Source organism: Chelonia mydas, chromosome 3, assembly GCF_015237465.2.
Source record: "Chelonia mydas isolate rCheMyd1 chromosome 3, rCheMyd1.pri.v2, whole genome shotgun sequence".
Lineage (NCBI taxonomy): Eukaryota > Metazoa > Chordata > Testudines > Cheloniidae > Chelonia > Chelonia mydas.
Genome location: NC_057851.1, coordinates 5,824,377 through 5,843,798, shown reverse-complemented (window position 1 = coordinate 5,843,798; position 19,422 = coordinate 5,824,377). Strand labels below are relative to the sequence as shown.

Below are 19,422 nucleotides of genomic sequence, written 5' to 3'. Positions count from 1 at the left end.
TCCAGTTAGAGATCAAGGCCTCATTGTAGTAGGGTCTGAACACCCCCCATAGAAAGTGGATGGTGTGCTGCTGTACAGGAACAGCTGCGGGAAGGAATTGTGGCTTTAGGGAGCCATAACTACTCCCTGGTTTCCTCTTGTTCCAGACGGATAGTAATTTGCAGTCTCTTAGGTTCTTATGTGGCCCCATTTGCTGTATTATGAGCCCCTTGCAATCTGATATGCTATGCATCCGATGAAGTGAGCTGTAGCTCACGAAAGCTCATGCTCAAATAAACTGGTTAGTCTCTAAGGTGCCACAAGTACTCCTTTTCTTTTTACGAATACAGACTAACACGGCTGTTACTCTGAAACCTGTCTTTAATGTATTTATTCAACACCCCTGTGACGTAAGGAAGTACTATTTATTTCCATTTTACAGATGGGGGACTGAGGCACAGAGAAGCTAAATGACTTCCTGTAGTCTGTGGAGGAGCAGGGACTTGAACTCAGGTTTCCTCAGTTCTGGGTTAGTGCCCTAGCTACTGGATGATCTTTCCTGAACTATAACAGAAGCAAATTACTACCCACACCCTGTGAGGTAGTGCTCAGATGGTGATCATATTGCATCTGGGGCCTCATCTGTAATGAATTCACTGATGATTTGAGGCCTGTTGACCACCAGTCTAGCGCTGATAAACGTCAACTTAATTTTTTGGTGCTCGTTTGTGTTGTGGTGGATGATGCCTGTCTATCGCAAATTGTAATCAGTTTGTTTCTGGATCTGTGTTGCTCTTTCCTGTGGGTATTCTGTGTTAGGTATTGTATAAGAGAGGGAAAGAGGCAGAAGATGAGCATGTCTGTTAGTGACATTGAACCTAATGTTTGCTAAAAGCCCTAGGGTTCCTGGACTGTGAAACTTCCATTCTTTAGCATGGATTTGTTGAGGAAAAAGGTCTTTAAATATTGATTTTTTTTCCAAATCACTTAAAGGCTGGAAAAACTGCTACCCTATTAAACCTTTCTGTAATGCAGCCAAAGAACAAACTGCGTTGGTGTATGTAGCATTAATAAGACCAACATGCTTTTAATATGATATTGCCACAAATTAATGTTGAAATTAACTAACTGCGGTTTTTCACTTAAGATGCTGAAAGTTGAATCCTGTGTCATTTGGTTTATTGGGAGACAGTATTGTAATCAAAATATCTGTCTGCCCCTTTTCTCACCAGAATTCAATAATTGATGCTGGTCCCCTGCCGGGAGGATTCATCTGAAGACTGCCCATGGACGATCAATGTTTATGTTTGCTGAAATTCTAGGATTCTTTGCTTTACTGTTTAATTTACTGAAGAGTCCATTTTTTCCCATGAGTCATCTTCCACCTCTGGAAAGATAGAGGTAAGTTTTCAGGTTTTTTTTCTTGTTCTTTCTCCACCTCAGGTGAAAATTGTTTAAACCTATCAGAGATGCCTTTTGCTGAGGCATCTCTTAATGTGGAACCAATCACTGGAACTGTTTAAAGCATTTTCTCTCTCCTCTGCATCCTAAGAGTTTGCTCTCTATGGATCAGACTGGCAGCCATTCTGTAGTGCATCGGCAGTTAAAAAATCTGCCTTAGAAGTGCATAAAGGAAAAAATTACTGCAAAACTAGACCATATTGACTTGGTGTGCTTTAATGGCTAGTTGCTGCAATTGCAGAGTGTAGTGTTGTGAAGGCGTAGACTATAACAGGGTTCAAAAAAGAACTAGAGAAGTTCAGGAAGGATAGGTCCATCAATGACTATTAGCCGGGATAGGCAGGGACGGTGTCCCTAGCCTCTGTTTGCCAGAAGCTGGGAATGGACGACAGGGGATGGGTCACTTGATGGTTACCTGTTCTGTTCATTCCCTCTGGGGCATCTGGCATTGACCACTGTCGGAAGACAGGATACTGGGATAGATAGACCTTCGTTCTGACCCAGTATGGCCGTTCTTATGCATAGGCTACATACTCAAGATGGGTATGGTGGCTTTAATTAGTTAACATTACTCTCATGGTTTTTGACCTGCAGCTTTCAGAGCTTCTCTGTAGAAGACTTGAGCCCATAGTATGTTTCCCAAGTCTCAAGCTTGTGTGTTTAATGTCAGGGACTAAATACAGTCTCTGGTGAAAGAACAGTACGGTCAGTATCCTTGTAGCCCTTACTAGCTGATCTACGTAATGGCTTGGACATTTCTATAGCTTGCTAGCACCCAGCTATATTTTAATTTGAAGAAAAATTGCTGTAATAGAGTGGGCGCTACCTGGAACAGAAAAACTTAAATGAGCATAGTGGTAAAAATACCAAGAGCTATAAACGCCATCACCCTAAATTTAGACCTAAGTTCCTCCTGTGCCATTGACGTATTGGGCGGTCCAGTTCGTCCATTGATTAGTGGCTCGGTAATTGTGGTACTTCTTCCTCAGCAATGTCCACATCTTCAGTAACCTTTGTCACTGTCGTCTGCCAGTTCTTGTTTGGCCTACATAATTTTCTATTCTATCCGGATACCCAATTCAATGCTTGCATAGTACATCTCCCCTCTTCTATACCGTGTATGTGTCTTGACTGCCTGAGCTTTTTTCTTTGATATTTTCTAATACAACCTGCTGTGTCAGCTCCCTTACTCTCTCTGTTGTTGTTTTGTCTTTCCATAAAATGTGTAGTATCTTCCTCAGCCATCTCTGTTGGGCAACTTCCAGTTTCTTTGTTAGCTACTATCTTCAGCCAAGTCTCTGCCTTGCACAGTAGTGTACTCAGTACAATCACATGGTATAATCTGACCTTTAGTTTCGTGTTGAGACCTCGGTTTGGCCAGATGTTGCTCATCCTTCCAAAAGTGGTGTTCACTTTTCCTCATCTCATCATCAAATATCATCACACTCTCCAGATAGCAGAACTCTTCCTGTTTCATTTTCTTTTCCAGCTGTGTATACCTTTGCATTTATTATTCCATTTCGTACCTTCATAATCTTGTTTTTCCCTGCATTTACTTTCAGTCCAGTTTTCAGTGAATCACAGAATCCTAGAATATCAAGGTTGGAAGGGACCTCAGGAGGTCATCTAGTCCAACCCCCTGCTCAAAGCAGGACCAATCCCCAACTAAATCATCCCAGCCAGGGCTTTGTCAGGCAGGGCCTTAAAAACCTCTAAGGATGGAGGTTCCACGACCTCCTTAGGTAACCCATTTCAGTGCTTCACCACCATCCTATTACTACTTTTTCTCTCTGATGCAAGGGCAGTCATTCTCTCCCACCTAGTAAAGCAATGTCATCAACAAAGTTAAGATCATATAATTCATCTCCACTAACCCATTCTGTACTGTCCATGATGCCTTTTGTTGCTTGCTTCATCACATAGTCTATTGGTAATGCTAAAAAGATTGTTGATAACACACACCCCAGTCTAAGTCCAATCACAATATTGAGCTATACACCCAAACCTGTATCTGATCTTACTGTGCATCTACTTTCATCATATAAACTCCTTATTATGTTGATCAGTTTGTCTGATATCTCATAGATTCTATAACAGTATTCCACAGGGTTTCTTTATAGACTCTGTCAAGTACTTCCTTAAAGTTGTTTAAGAAGGGTTTTTTGCCAACCAGTAGCTTTTTTGATGCTCCATCAAAAAGTTTAACAGTCATGTGTTTACAACATGATCTATCTGGATGGAACCCAGGCTGTTCTTCTTGTAGTATTTCACCCACTGTCATCTTCATTCTCTTCAGCCTAATGGTAGCTAATACTTTGCCCAGGATTGACAGCAGTGCAATACCTCTCCAGTTTGTGCACTGAGTAAGATCACCCCTTTGTCACAATACCACAATACCACCATCTTGTGGCACTTGTTCTTTCACCCATATTTCTTCAGAGTTTTGTGGACTGCTCAGTCAAAGGTGGCTGCTTCCCACTTTTAGTACCCCTGTTGGAATTTTGTCAACCTCAGGAGCTTTCCCCTGTTTGAGGGTGCTTTAATTTCATTGGATGTTATTGTCCCTCTTCTGTTTCTAACTTAGCACTGGCATTTCTATACACCCTGTGCACAATCATCATCTCTGGACAGTTTAATATGAAAGGAAATGTTCTTTCCACCAGATGTTGAAAATGCATGAAGAACAGGCCAAACAATTACCTCTCCCCACCCAAAAAACCACAATGGGGAAAATAATCATGCAGGTATTATCACGAGGTGAGCAGTTATACTAATGTATACAATGTAGCTAATCTTTCACTCACCAAGAGTTTCTTGAGAAGCTTTCAAATAAAGTCCGTTGTCCAGAACCAGGTTGCACTAGGGTTGGAATGCAAACTAGAATTTCTCGATTTTTTTAAGTAGGCTTGAAATGTCCCTTGCTTGACTAAAATTCACGATATTATCCTTGAATAGAATACAGATGCTGTGTAGAAGTATGATGCTGTTGTTGGTCTCCTTCATAGGCTGATTTTGCTACTGGAAGGATGTCTGTGGGTTAATAGGTGGCTAATGGACTCAGGTACCCTACGTACTGTTCTTGACTCTGCCACACACTTGCTGCATGGTGTTGGGTGATCCATAGGAACATTGGATGGAAAGGGACCTCTTGGGTCATCGAGTCCAGTCCCCCGCTTATCATTTGACCTCTCTATGCTTCAGTTTCTCCATTTGTAAAATGAGGATAATAATATGTAACCACCATTGTCAAGCTCTTGGAGAGCTTTAATAGTAAAATGAGTGAATGAAGAAAATAGTATTACTAATGATCATTATTTCACTTCATTTGTCAGGTTTCAGACTCCCTGTGCAAAGAAGAACTGTGGCTTTCTGATTAGTTACTAAGTTCAAAGACATTTCTATGAGTATTTGTTCTTACAATAAAAAAAAAAGTCTCAGAATTTGGTGAGCATAGCACTTAGTACTGAATGCTCCACAGCTCTGCTCACTGTTTTCACTTCACTGCTTATTTTCTGGACAGATCTCTTGTCAATCTGGAATCAGGGTTTTACAGAGCAATAAATAGACTCCTTCTACCCTTCCAATTTTAAGGGTTTTTTTTTTAATGAAAAGAAAAATGTATTTGGAAGTAAAACAAGCAAAAATGTAATCACGTTAAACAAAAGCTTTCTAATATGATCCTTAAGACATAACATAAAATGACTATTGATGGCTCTAAGCCTTTGTAGTATATTTAAAACTCAGTCACCCAAATAAAAACAAAAATATATGTAGCCAGCCCTACCAAAATTAGGAAGAAAACCCAAACCTCCTACATCTATGAATACCCAGTTCTCAGGGCCCAAAGCAAAGCTATCAGCCCACTATCCCCTTCTTGAAGCTTGGGGAAAGGATGTGCTTTACAGGGTGCCCAGAAGGTCATCAAACTTGGGCTATTTGGGACCAGAGGCCCCTTGCAAAGAGTTCCTAGCCCCAGCTCTATTTCTTTTACACTGAGCAGTGGCACCACGGACTGGACCTGCAGCAGTATCAGACAGGGAGAGAGGTGCCTCTCCAGTACGTCAGTTCTAAACCATTCAGAGTTTCATATGTCAAAACCGAAACTCCATTCAGAAGCTAGCAAACAGTAGAGATCCCAGAGCACTGCAGTCACCTGCTCAGAGTGAGAAACTCCACGTGATAAGTGAGCTACCACATTCTTTGCTGGCTTCAGTTTCCAGTTGACTTGAGATGCAGTCCCACATAAAGTGAATTTCAGTAATATAATCTCAGCGACGAAGGCATGGATCACGCTAGCAGAGTTCTGATGTGGGAGAAATGGTTGCAACCTCCTACCCGTACGTTGATTAAAAAAAGTAACGTACTATTGGCTACTTTTATAGCTACTGTATATTGTATTTGAGGTTGTATTGTAAAGTCTGGTAGTGTAATCTCCCAGTCACTGTTGAAGACGAGGGAGGAGGTAGTGTCTGACAAGTCTGCATTTGAAGCCAAACTGTTGTATAAATAATGTAATAAAATGGATGGTCAACTTTATAACAAAAGGTCTTTTGTACATATTCTTTTTGAAGAGAAAAACCATTTTGGGGAAAAAGTAGCAGTGATGTACATAACTTGGCTGTGGAAGGCCATTATATTATTGATCCTCATTAGATTGCTGCTGCTTGGAATTTCCACAGAAGTATAGAATTGTCTAACGCTCATGCATTTAAAACAGTCTATTATTGAAAATGAGTGAGTGAAAATTAGGTTTTTGTGTTTTAATGCTGAATTATACACGTATATCATGTTTGGAGAGTCAGACTTGGATTGTTTTGCATGAATAAAACTGAAGAACATGTCTCCTCTGCATGTTCCTGTTAGAGAAACTCATCAGAAGTATTTATGATTTACTCTAGAAAAGTTGCATTATGAATAAAAAGAAATTCCACTTGATAATGTCACTTAACCAAATTGATGGAGTCCTTTGGTGTCAGCTAAAGTTAGAAGTTATCAGGGTTTTCCCATATCTAGCTGATAGGCTTGTCAGCTCTTACTTTTCTTTTTTCAGAAGAAATTTGCCCTTGTGTAAAGGGGTCAGCAAAAGGCTCTTGTGCCATTGCAAAGACCTCCAAAGATGACTGAAGTGATGTGTATATATAATGTGTTAGCCTCAGCACATAAATGAATTTCACACTCAGAGGTGCTTACAGAAGCCTACCTTGTTTGTTGAATTCTTCAGATGTGGTGACTTCTAATAAACTGTGGCAAAAAAAATTCTTAATTCCCATTTCAGTCCTCAATTCAGGTGTGAATGAAACTCAGCAACTTACATCAGAGCAGAGCTTTGGAAAGTTTTGAACCTCTTCAGTTTTTTCCCAAAAGGAAATGATGGCTTGTTTGTATAAGATTCTTACTGTAGGATTGATGCCTAAAGAAAGCACTTGAGTATCTGCAGGAGATATTTCAGATAACACTGTGCTTTCTGGCTAAAGCTTCTCTGAAAAAGTGTATCAAATTTTTTTAAAGATCTAAACATGAAGACCATTCTAGCCTGAAATTCTTAAATTGTTCTAAATTGAATTTCTGGTCATCCATTTGCTGAAATAAATAAGTTCATCGCTAGTTAGCTGACAAAAAATGACGTGTCTTCAATCAGAAGGAAAAAATTCATTTTAAGGAAGGGTTTCTAACAGTAAGATTAATTGGAATTAGACTGAACTATTTTGCCAAGAGAGTTTGGTAAGGGAACATTATTAAAAGTGTTCAAGTGTTAACTAGATAAAGACACTTTGATCTTTGTTGAGCTGTGGACTGCTGCAGAATCAATGAGAATAATTTGGTTAGCATTGAAGAGACCAGCTCTTCTTTTTCATGTTCATATTAAATTAATAGGAATCAGAGTTGACTATACAACTTAGATCACATTAAAGACTAAAAAACTTCAAAGATGGATGGAGAAACAACTCATGGGTCTTCAGGAAAAATGATAGAGAAAACAAACATTCTAGCAGAATTTTCAGACTTTGGGGAATGGGAATTACGGGCAAGAACCTTTTCATTTAAAGTAACTAGTTTTCATTACATTTCTTGGGTTTTGTTCTGTTTCTTAAATTTAATTGTAGCCGTAAAGCCAAAATTTTCAATGGGGGTGCCTAAAATTGGGTACTCAAGGTAAAAGTGCCCTGGCTCATAGAAAGGTGTTGAGTACCCACAGCTTCTGTTGATGATCAACACCAGTGAAAGTCAAACCACTTAGATGCATAAATAAGGATTTGATTTCTTAACTTGAGGCACTAAAGTTTACATAATTTGTCCAGATTTTTAAGATGTAACCTATTGGCCGGTGTATGTGGAACTAATATAACAAAAATACCACTTTTGGTGTCAGTAACTAGAAACTTCCAGAAGATGGCAAAACTGCAAGCCTCTTCAGGTGTTTCAGCAACTTTATTTATAGATAGGGCTCATTTGTAGCTTATAAGTCAGTATAGAATCATAGAAATGTAGGGCTGAAAGGGACCTTGACAAGTCAAGTCCAGCCCCTTAGTAACATGTAGGCTATTATCCCTGACAAGAGTTTGCCCAACCTGTTCTTAAAAGCCTCCAGTGATGGGGATTCCACAACTTCCCGTGGAAGCCTGTTCCAGATCTTAACTACCCTTTGAGTTAGAAATTTTTTCCTAGTATCTAACCTAAATCTGTCTTGCAGTAGATTAAGCCCAGTACTACTTGTCCTACCTTTAATGGACATGGAGAATAGTGGATCACTGTCCTCTTTATAACAGCCCTTTACATATTTGAAAACTGTTATCGGATCCCTCCTCAGTCATCTTTTCTCAAAACTAAACATGCCCAGTTTTCTTAATCTTTCCCCATAGGTCAGGTTTTCTAAACCTTTTATACGTTCTGTTGTTCTGTTCTGGCTTCTAATTTATCGACATCTTTCCTAAAGTATGGAGCTCAAAACTGGATACAGTACTCTAGCTGAGGCTTCACCAGTGCTGAGCAGAGTGGAACAGTTACTCCCTGTGTCTTAGATATGACGCTCCTGTTAATACAGCTCAGAAAGATTAGTCTTTTTTTGCAACCATATCATGCTGATGACTCATAATTTGTGATTTACTCTAACCCTTGCGGTGTAGATATACCCAGAGTGTCACAGCTAAATAAAATTTGGAACAGATTGTTTAGCATCAGTAAACACACATTTCAAGGGACAATTAAAGATGAAGTTGTTTAACAGCTCTCCAGTCATACGAAGGAAAGGGGGGAAGATATGATGTGGGGGTGGGAGGGTGTTAAGTGGGTTATAGATTGCAAGAAGCCATGCATCAGCGTTTCTATTCAGTCCATGATTTTTAGTATCTACTAAAGTTATGAGGTTGGCATATTGGAGAGCCATCCTAGTACCCATGGAATGCATATGGGGTATCATCAAACAATTGCAATCCGTACTCAGTGGGGCCATATCCTGAAAGAAACCTTTCCTGAACCCCCTCTGTGATGGGTTCGGTCACAGAAATCGCCTTGGGACTGTCAGCTGATGTGCTGAGATTACCTCTGACCCGTTTTCCCTGCCAGCTTGGAACTCCAGAACCCTGCCTTGTTGAGCCAGACCCACTAGCCTGTTGCAACACAAACTCAGGGTCTGGGCCATGCCCTCAAAGCTGCAGACTTAACTGAAAACAGTTTAGCAGGTTACCTGCCTCCAGCACCCAGACCCCAATGGTATCCAAACCCTAAATAAATCGGTTTTACTCTGTATAAAGCTAATACAGGGTAAACTCATAAATTGTCTGCCCTCTATAACACTGATAGATATGCACTGCTGTTTGCTCCCCCAGGTATTAATCACTTACTCTGGGTTCATTAATAAACAAAAGTGATTTTATTAAATATAAAAAGTAGGATTTAAGTGGTTTCAAGTAATAGACTGAACAAAGTAAATCACCAAGCAAAATAAAGCAAAAACACACAAGTCTAAGCCTAATACATTAAGAAACTGATTACAGGTAATATCTCAACCTCAGAGATGTTCAAGTAAGCTTCTTTCACAGACTAGACTCTTTCCTAGTCTGGGCCCAATCCTTTCCCCGGTAAAGTCCTTGTTAGTTCCAGCAGACATCTTAGGTGGAAAGCAGGGGCTTTCTCATGACTGGCTGCCCCCTTTGTTCTGCTCCACCCCCTTTTATAGCTTTGGCACAAGGCGGGAATCTTTTGTCTCTCTGGGTCCCCACCCTTCCTTCTAAATGGAAAAGTACCAGATTTAACATGGATTTCATTATCAGGTGACTTGGTCACAGGTCACTATAAGACCTCATTCTTCATTACCCACAGGCAGGCCCACACATACACAGGAAAGCTTGCAGGTAAATAAACCATCTACAACCAGTTGTCCTAGTCAATGGGAGCCATCTAGATTCTAAACCACCATTAATGGCCCACACTTTGCATAATTATAATAGGACCTCAGAGTTATACTTCATATTTTTAGCTTTGTATACAAGAATGAAACATTCATACAAATAGGATGACCACACTCAGAAGATTATAAGCTTTGTAATGGTATTTTACAAGAGACCTTTTGCATAAAGCATATTTCAGTTACATCATATTCACATTCATAAGCATATTTTCATAAAGCATATGGAGAGCAATGTCACACCCTCTTCTGGCCTTCAAAAAACCCCCAACCTCATCATCAGAAGCAAACAGAGATCAGGACTCACCACCTCAAAGCAGCACCAGACCCTGCCAGAACAAAGGATGCAAAACCTGTAGACATATCTCCACTACAACAATGATCATAGAATCATAGAATATCAGGGTTGGACGGGACCTCAGGAGGTCATCTAGTCCAACCCCCTGCTCAAAGCAGGACCGATCCCCAATTAAATCATCCCAGCCAGGGCTTTGTCAAGCCTGATCTTAAAAACCTCTAAGGAAGGAGATTCCACCACCTCCCCAGGTAACCCATTCCGGTGCTTCACCACCCTCCTAGTGAAAAGGTTTTTCCTACTATCCAATCAAAATCTCCCCCACTGCAATTTGAGACCATTACTCCTTGTTCTGTCATCTGGTACCGCTGAGAACAGTCTACATCCATTCTCTTTGGAACCCCCTTTCAGGTAGTTGAAAGCAGCAATCAAATTCCCCCTCATTCTTCTCTTCTGCAAACTAAATAATCCCAGTTTCCTCAGCCTCTCCTCATAAGTCATGTGCTCTAGCCCCCTAATCATTTTTGTTGCCCTCTGCTGGACTCTTTCCAATTTTTCCACATCTTTCTTGTAGTGTGGGGCTCAAAACTGGACACAGTACTCCAGATGAGGCCTCACTAATGCTGAATAGAGGGGAATGATCATGTCGCTCGATCTGCTGGCAGTGCTCCTACGTATACAGCCCAAAATGCCGTTAGCCTTCTTGGCAACAAGGGCACACTGTTGACCTATATCCAGCTTCTCGTCCACCATAACCCCTATGTCCTTTTCTGCAGAACTGCTGCCTAGCCATTCGGTCCCTAGTCTGTAGCGGTGCATGGGATTCTTCCTTCCTAAATGTAGGACTTTGCACTTGTCCTTGTTGAACCTCATCAGATTTCTTGTGGCCCAGTCCTTTAATTTGTCTAGGTCCCTCTGTATCCTGTCCCTACTCTCCAGCATGTCTACCACTCCTCCCAGTTTAGTGTCATCTGCAAACTTGCTGAGGGTGCAATCCACGCCATCTTCCAGATCATTAATAAAGATATTGAACAAAACCGGCCCCAGGACCGACCCTTGGGGCACTCCGCTTGATACCGGCTGCCAACTAGACATGGAGCCATTGGTCACTACCTGTTGAGCCCGATGACCTAGCCAGCTTTCTATCCATCTTATAGTCCATTCATCCGGCCCATACTTCTTTAACTTGCTGGCAAGAACACCCCTCCTCCCCCACAACACACCTTTCAAGATCTGTGTGTGCTACACATGCCTGTCACAACATATGGTGTACATTACCAGTGCACTAAAAGCCCCAACAACTACTACGTGGATGAAATGAGACAGTCCCTGCACTGTCGAATGAACTCAAACAGAAAAATGATAAAAGACAAAAACACCATATCACCTGTGGATGAATACTTTTCATAATGCAATCATTCTCTCTATGACTCTCAGTCCTCATCCTCAAAGGAAACAACTTGAATAACACCCTCAAAAGATGAGCCTAGGAGCTTAAATGTGTAACTTTGCTAGATACTTAAAATCATGGACTGAATAGAAATTCTAAATTAATGGCTTCTTACAACAATCTATAACCCCCAGTTCTCCCTCCCCCCCAATTTTTTTCCTTTCCCCTCTGTGACTGGAGAGGTGTTAACGGGGTCACTTCACCATGAAAAGTCCCTTGAAATAACAGTTAGGTATTTATGATAAACAATCGGTTCTATTTTGTATTTAGCTATGACAATGAGTACGTTTCCCAGATCTGAAGAAGAGCTCTGTTTAAGCTTGAAAGCTTGTCTATCTCACCAACAGAAGTTGGTGCAGTAAAAGATATTACCTCACTCCACCTTGTCTCTCTACTGTGGGACTGTCAGAAGCCTTATTAAAGTAATGGACACATGCTTTCCCTTGTCTTTCTGTTGCTCCTAATGTACTTATAAAACCTCTTTTATTGCCTTTTACATAACCTATACAACTTTGTTGTGTTTTCAAATATTTGCCCAGATCCAAAATTGTTTGTGTTAATTTGCTATTGGTGCATGTAATATAAAACATTACTTGAGACTGGGTGAGGTTGGCTGAGTTAAGGATGTTTAATCCATGACTCTCTTCAGCCTCCTCTATTTGTGTAGAAGTTGCTCTGTGGAGTACACAGGGTGAACTGTGTATATATTGGTTTCAGCAAAACCGTAATCAGTGTCCCGCAGGGCCATAAACGATGCTAGAAATTTCAGTGGCTTCTTAGTCTGCTGGATATTCTGTTGTCCTCAAGGAGTTTCTATTTCCTGGGCTAACAAAGAGGATGTATTGTACAACTGAAAACCATACACTTAAATAATCAATCCATTTCTTTTCTGGACTTAATGATCCAATACACTTCACATAATGCAGTATTTGCTATAAAGGCCCTTCCTGTGGACATTAATAGGATATAAATTGGTACTTATTTCCTTTCCCTTCTCTATGGCTTCCATATACATTTGTACAGCTCTACCTTTCACATTAATAATATACCGGTAGTATGTTGTGGGAATTAATTTGGTGTCTTACCATTATTGATAGGCTTCTAAAGTACGTTCTGTTTCATTCTCCCAGTTACTATAGTGGTGGTGCTAGTCGCAGCTTCTGTATTTAATGTTGTAAAACTGCCTCCATTACTTGTATAATGTTCTTATTACTCCTGACTTTCCAAAAAGCTCATCTTTAGGGCAGTTCTCCCCCATGCTTAGGTGAATTGATTTGGAAAGCTTGAACAAAATCCCTTTAAGCCATATTTTAAGTTAGTGGACTCAATGTGGGGAGTGGAGTAGGGAAGTAATTTTCCTCTTTAAATAAATACATCTTTAAAAAAAATCTAGCCTTTTTAGAAGAGGGCTATACTTAAAAAAACAAAAACAAACCAAAACAAATTTGAATGGTGAAACTTGGCATTGACATAGCTTCCATTCCTCGGTTGGCAGAATATTGGTTTTGATTGAACAAAATTAGGATCTCTATCAACTCATTTTTTTTTTATTTTTTTTTTAAGAAGAGGAATAGAGACTATTTCAAAGGGAAACTTTTGGATGTGAAATTCTCCAGGTATGATGATATGCTGGTCCAGAACTCTTGGACCTTCCCATAACTCCTTAATGTAAGTCTCAGATTCACAGTCTCGGACTTGTACTCTGTATCCATCTCAGCCTCTACACTAAGTTTCGTAAATAGGGCCCTGTGTAAATTATGATTTCATGGAGGACACAGAAATCAAGAAAATGCCCCCAGACTGTGAACATTAGTCAATTTCAAGGATAGAATGAATTTCAGTCCTTGAAATTGACTAACATTAGTTGTAAGATTCATTTGTGCAGACTGCATGAAATTCAATACTTTGCCATTTACTTTTGTGAATATTTTTCCCCCTTTTTTTAATAACATGATTTACTCAGGGCCTTATAACGAAAATCTAGTCCACTTGTTATGACATGTAGATCAAGGAAAACAAAATTTCCCCAGAAATAGGGTGTATATATATTCCACATCCCCCATATGGCAACCAGATGAACTGCCCTGAAAATAGCCCAACTCCCCTATCTCCAGGCTGTTTTTTCCCGGCAATGTGTTACCATAGTTAATTGTTCTACAATATTTGTCTCTCTGTGCAGTCTCTGTAAAGATAACTGAACAAAGTTAATTCAGTGCCAAGGCTATCCATTTAAAAAAGTGCAATGTAGAAAATTACTGTTGCTGCAGGTAATAGGACTACAAAGTTGTCCACAATATAAATATGTGTTAAAACCATTAAGAAGGATGATTTGACCTTGGGCAAGTCATTTAATCTCTATCTCAATTCTCCATTTGTAAAACTGGAATAATACTTTCTTTTTACTGACCTTTGTGTTGCTTATTTAGAATGTAACCTTTTTGGGGCAGGGATTGTCTCTTGCTGGTTAGCTTAGTTGGACTCTGATTTTGGCTGGAGCCTCTAGGTGCTGGCATACTGCTACAACAAGGAACTACTGGAGTAAGGGAGGGTTGAAGTCCCATCTTTGCTGCTAATATCATTTGGCTGGTGACCTTTTTCTGTAAGGCTGGGTTGATGGCAATAGCAACAGAAGGATAAAATCTAAAGACCCAAGGCTGCAGCTGCCAGGTATTGTGCTTACTATTGTGCATAAGCCCATGAATACTGTGTTTAAGAATAACCGTGCCTGGGATCAGCCCCTTAATCTGTGCTTGCTGGAAGATTTTGCCATGTTCACTTGTGAAATTATCTCCAGCAACAACTTCTGGGCCCATAATGGGCAGCACCAGGCACGGATTGAAGGGGAGGCCCTACTAGCCTGTTCTAAAAATAAGCTGATGGCAAATGGGCATGCTCAGAAGTGTTTTTCTGTTGCTTGTAACTTTCTGATTGTTAGGTTTTGGGGGGATGGTAAATTTAACAAAAGGTTGACTCCTCAGGAAGTAGTGCTTGTTCAGTTTAGTGGTGGTTTGTTCATGTTTTTCAGTTATTAGTGAGCAAAAAAGTCTTACTGCTGAAAGAATGAGTTTTATTCACTTTCCAGTAACTCTCAAATGACTGGAGGGATTTTCCACAAACTTTCAAAAAAAATTCACCTCTGGGTTGAGAGCAAGCGTGGGAAATTTCAACCTCATAGGAATAACTGTGTGTTTCAAGATACCGTTATTATTTCCTTCACGGTCTTGTGATAAGTTTTTTGTGAATAGTTTTTAGAGACGTGCTTGGAGCTTTTGTCCTCAGAGTGTGGATCTATTGGCCTTTGGAGAAGAACATTATCTATCAGAAGTTCTGCACCTTCAGAAAACAAATACAAATTGTAATAAACGCACTCCCCCAGCCACCTTTCCTGCAGAGTTGGGGATCGTTGTGTGCTACTGTACTCTGTGTGGTAGAAAAGGGATTGTCAGTTAAAGCATTTGCTGGCTGTTTTGACTCCATAGTGGGTAAGTGATTCCTGTAATTCTATGGCCCACCGGTCAATTGGGGATGTTGATTTAATAATCCCAGAGTAACGTTTTTTATATCTACTACTTTCCAAGAATTACAGGTAAATAATTTTCTTCTCCATGTTTAGTTTTGGAATTTCGCCCAACTATAGCGGGTATGGAGCACCTAAAGGCTTGGAATGCAGATCTTTAGTTTTTTTCATCTTTAACTAGTGTTCCTTCCATTAGACCTCTTCTCAGTGGGAGGGGAAGATATAAACCTACCAGGCACGCCTATGCTATTTCTTCCAAGAAAAATCTTCAAGCCCAGAAATCTGTCTTGGACTTGCAGCACTTCCTTGTCTTGTTAGAAAGGTTAGTTGATGTGCTAGTATCTCAGGGTGTGGATTTACAGTACACGTAATGTAACGCAGTGTACTACTCATTGGGATCAGCACTATTTCTGGGTGAAATTCTCCCCATGCAGGGGACCAGAACAAGGCCAATGCCTGTCCACCACTTACTGCCCCACTTAAGTGGAATGTAAGTGGTACATAGGAATTGGTGCGGGCTCTCTGCATAGAGGTGAATTTCACCGGCAATTACTGGCAGCAATATCATGGCTGATGAACCCACAACTTTGATGACTCATCTGTTTATAGGTAGTTTGTTTAAAATGACTTTCTCCCATTTATTTTAAAAAAATGAGTTTTTTAATAATAATAAACTCGTGTACTTTCTTTCATGTATTTCCATCACATACACTCCCTGGGTTTACTTTACTTTAGATATTTGAGCTTAAGAGAGCCCTTCGCTGTTGCCAATAGACAGTGGGATGCTGGGAATAGTTAGTAAACTTCTGGTAGTGTATTTAATAAAGAACTTTAGCCTCCCCTTGCAGATTTCAAAGAATTCTCGTGAGGTTAACGAAAGCTTTAGCTTCAGTGTATTGGATTTTTTGGTTCCCCTTTACCTTGTTATGCTAGAGTTCCTTTAGAGAATGAAAGGCATACTCTTATATAATAGCACCATCACAAACCGTGGCTGTGGATGTGCTGCATGCAAATGTACATTTAAAATATATTTTGAGAAGTTGAAAATGAATTTCAGAATCAAAGGAAAATTGCCCCTCTTGCGTGCTATAATTCATATCAAAATGTCACTAGGGAGAAACGCACATTCTTTTAGAAGAGTGAATAGTTAGCTGAGATGGGGACTGAGTTCACCTGTGGGGAAATAGAATATCTCCCTACCACCCCCAACCCAATTGGTGAAGAGTGAAAAGTAGACTAATGAGTAAATTTTAATAACAAAGTAACAGCATATCAGATGGATGATGGATCTTTTAACATTACAAGTAAAGCCGTAGATTCATGCACTCAAGAGCAATTTCCATACAGCTCTGAATATAATAAATGAAGGGAAAATCATTTCTTTAGATGTTTGAATAAAATTCTGAAAGTGGCAGGAATAAATTAGAAATGAGACTTTAAAAACTCTTATCTCTGTAACAGTGACAGTTCTGGAAAAAGAAAATAAATAAAGTTACATGTTTCATTTTGAAGATTTTTTTAGATTAATGGAGCCACAAAGATGCTGCAAAGATGCAGTAAATATTTATATGGGCAGTTCAAGAAACATAGTTTCAAAGCTGCAAGAGCAACAGCAACAAAATAATTAAAATAGGGTAAAATGTTCTTATGCAAGAAAAAGCTATTCAGGAATGTGAGAAATGTCAAGATGAAATCCACCAGCATTATTAACTGTTAATTGTACAGAAGTATCAAACTTGGAATTTAAATGAGTGGAATCTGCATATTGTCGTCTAAAAACTGGTCACTGGAAAAAGAAGCCAAAAACCAATGCACTGATGCCATATGGCTAATGGTGCTCAGACACTTTGATGAGCACTATAGAAGTTTCTGAATAAAAGAGAGGGAGAAACCACTGTTAATAAGATAGACATACTGCTGCTGATAGTTGCTGAAGGAAAATGAAAATATTTTGAGTCGCAAAGGCACATAAAAAATAAAATCCATGAATCACTGCCATCATTGCATATAAAAACCCTTTTGTAGCAGGATAAAATATTGTGTTTAACAATCACATAAGTGGACTGCAGTCTAGCTTAATCAAATTAATTCCTACTAGAAAGACTTTATTACAGAATAAAATGATCATACAATTTCACTGCATGTTCCTCACTGGTAGCCAATTTTAGTTCTGTTTGGAAATCTCAGAGGAAGCCTAAACCTTCCAGATAAAATAGCCTTGGAAGGCAGAACAATATCCTAGGGTGGCAGCAATGCCAGAATTCTGTTCCAGGATGTCAGTATTCCCTGATCTGTGACGTTGCTTTATATCACCTAGGCTCCAGTTCTTTTCTTCATGGCCTCAACTAAGCTGCTGCAAAGCTGCTCCAGCAACCCTGACACCATTTAGGCGCTGCAGGGACTATCCTCAACCCTCACATCTTCCTGTTTGGAAAGGTTGGCTTATGTTCCCACAAGAGAATCTAAAACTGCCTACCAGTTCAAGTTACATCTGAGAGAGTTTAACAGAGCCTAATTGCTGCTTAATCCGGGTGCCACAAAAACAGATCATATCTCCTGGCTTCTTAAAAGGAGAGAAAAGGACATCTGGTGCCCTGAGTCTCCATTCACGTACTTCGGTGGTAAGTCAGGAATAACTCCACTGAACTCAGTGGTGCTATGCTGATGTAAAACACTCCAACCATTCTCCTGTTTTAAGGTACCCTAGCTATTCAGTCTTATTTGCTTTTGAGGCTTACTGTAGTTATTTGTCCCTGTGTGTTCATTAAATTAAAGGCTGGAATAAAGCATCAGAGTATTGCCAACTATCACATGACATGAATTCTTTTAGAAAGACAAGGTGGGTGAGGTAATATCTTTTACTGGACCAACTTCTGTTGGTGAGAGAGACAAGCTTTTGAGCTTACCCAGAGCTGCTCTTCAGGTCTGGGAAATGCACTCAGAGTGTCACAGCTAAATAGAAGGTGGAACAGATATTTTACTGCACTCACTCTGTCTCTCTAATATCCTGAGACCTACATGACTACAACAACACTGCAAACATGAATCCTTTTGTAATTCTTTTACTATAGAGTCTCATCTTCAATCCTCTCGACTATTTTTTTTTATTTTATACTGGCCATTCCTTTCAAAAATAAGTAGCCACAGGTCCAGATAAAACTCAGGTTGGCAGGACCCTAAAATTCGTGTTGTTTACCTCTTCACCTAACAGAAGAACCAGTGGTAACCTGATGAAATTAATAGGTAGCAGGTTTAAAACAAACAAAAGGAAGTACTCCTTTACACAACACACAGTCAAACTGTGGAACTCATTGGCAGGGGATGTTGTGAAGGCCTAAACTATAATGGGGTTCAAAAAAGTATTGGATAAGTTCATGAAGGATAGGTCCATTGATTAGCCAAGATGGTCAGGGATGCAACTCTGTGCTCTGGGTGTCCCTAACCTCTGATTGTGAGAAGATGGGAGAGGATGACAGGGGTGGATCACCTGATCGTCTGTTCTGTTCATTCCCTCTGGGGCACCTTGCACTGGCCGCTGTCGGAAGACAGGATACTGGGCTAGATGGACCATTGGTCTGACCCAGTATGGCCATTTTTATGTTCTTATATTTGCAGTATTTTCTAAAATATGTACTCTAAAACAAACCAACTTTCTTTGCTCTATATTTATTTCTGCTCTACCTGCCTTTAGATGGAAACAGCTAGTGTGTGGCAGTCTCCTGTATCCTGTAAAATGGACTGGAGGTTTCTCTAGTTTGTGTAAACAACTCTGTATTCTTTGTGGAAATGCCCTGGTGTCATTCCTTGTAGCAACATGCAGTGGTACCTGCAGGGTATCTTTATCCTTTTGACAGATGCCATGGGATTATTTTTGCTTCTCAAGCAGGAGAATACTACAGTTAAAAAAGACTGTACCAAGTGAATGCATGAAACCCAAAAGTACTTTTTTGTTGCAGCTTTGTGTGCATATAAAACAGCTCCCGGATTTGGTCTTCAGAGGTATTTGAACTCTTAACCTTCAGCACTGCAGCTCAGAGAGCTCTCTCACTTGGCCTCAAGGAATAACTCCTTTAGCGTTTAGCACTAACAGGCTTTTATCCACTAGAAGAACAGGAACTAGAGAGGGACAAGACACACGTTGTCAGTGTGTCTCTCACACATTGGGCCATGACATGGAAGGCACAAGAAGCTTCTCTATGTGTTCCCCCAATGCGGGAATCAGCGACAGTTGCAGCTGTTCTGCTCCCTTGAATGCAAGGACTTCATTCTATTAGTGCCATTCTCTCAATGAAGCCATTACAGGTTAGTAATGAATA

The 19,422-nt window shown here is 40.1% G+C and overlaps 1 protein-coding gene across 20 annotated transcripts in view; it reads left to right on the top strand.

Moving 5' to 3' along the window:
- NCOA1 (nuclear receptor coactivator 1) overlaps positions 1-19,422 on the top strand; it is a 353,482-nt gene that overhangs the window by 89,284 nt on the left and 244,776 nt on the right. For all 20 annotated transcript variants that reach the window (XM_037893807.2, XM_037893795.2, XM_037893802.2 and 17 more), the window contains exon 2: positions 1,212-1,380. The gene's annotated coding sequence lies outside the window, so the exon portion shown is untranslated. The remainder of the gene's footprint in view (positions 1-1,211; positions 1,381-19,422) is intronic.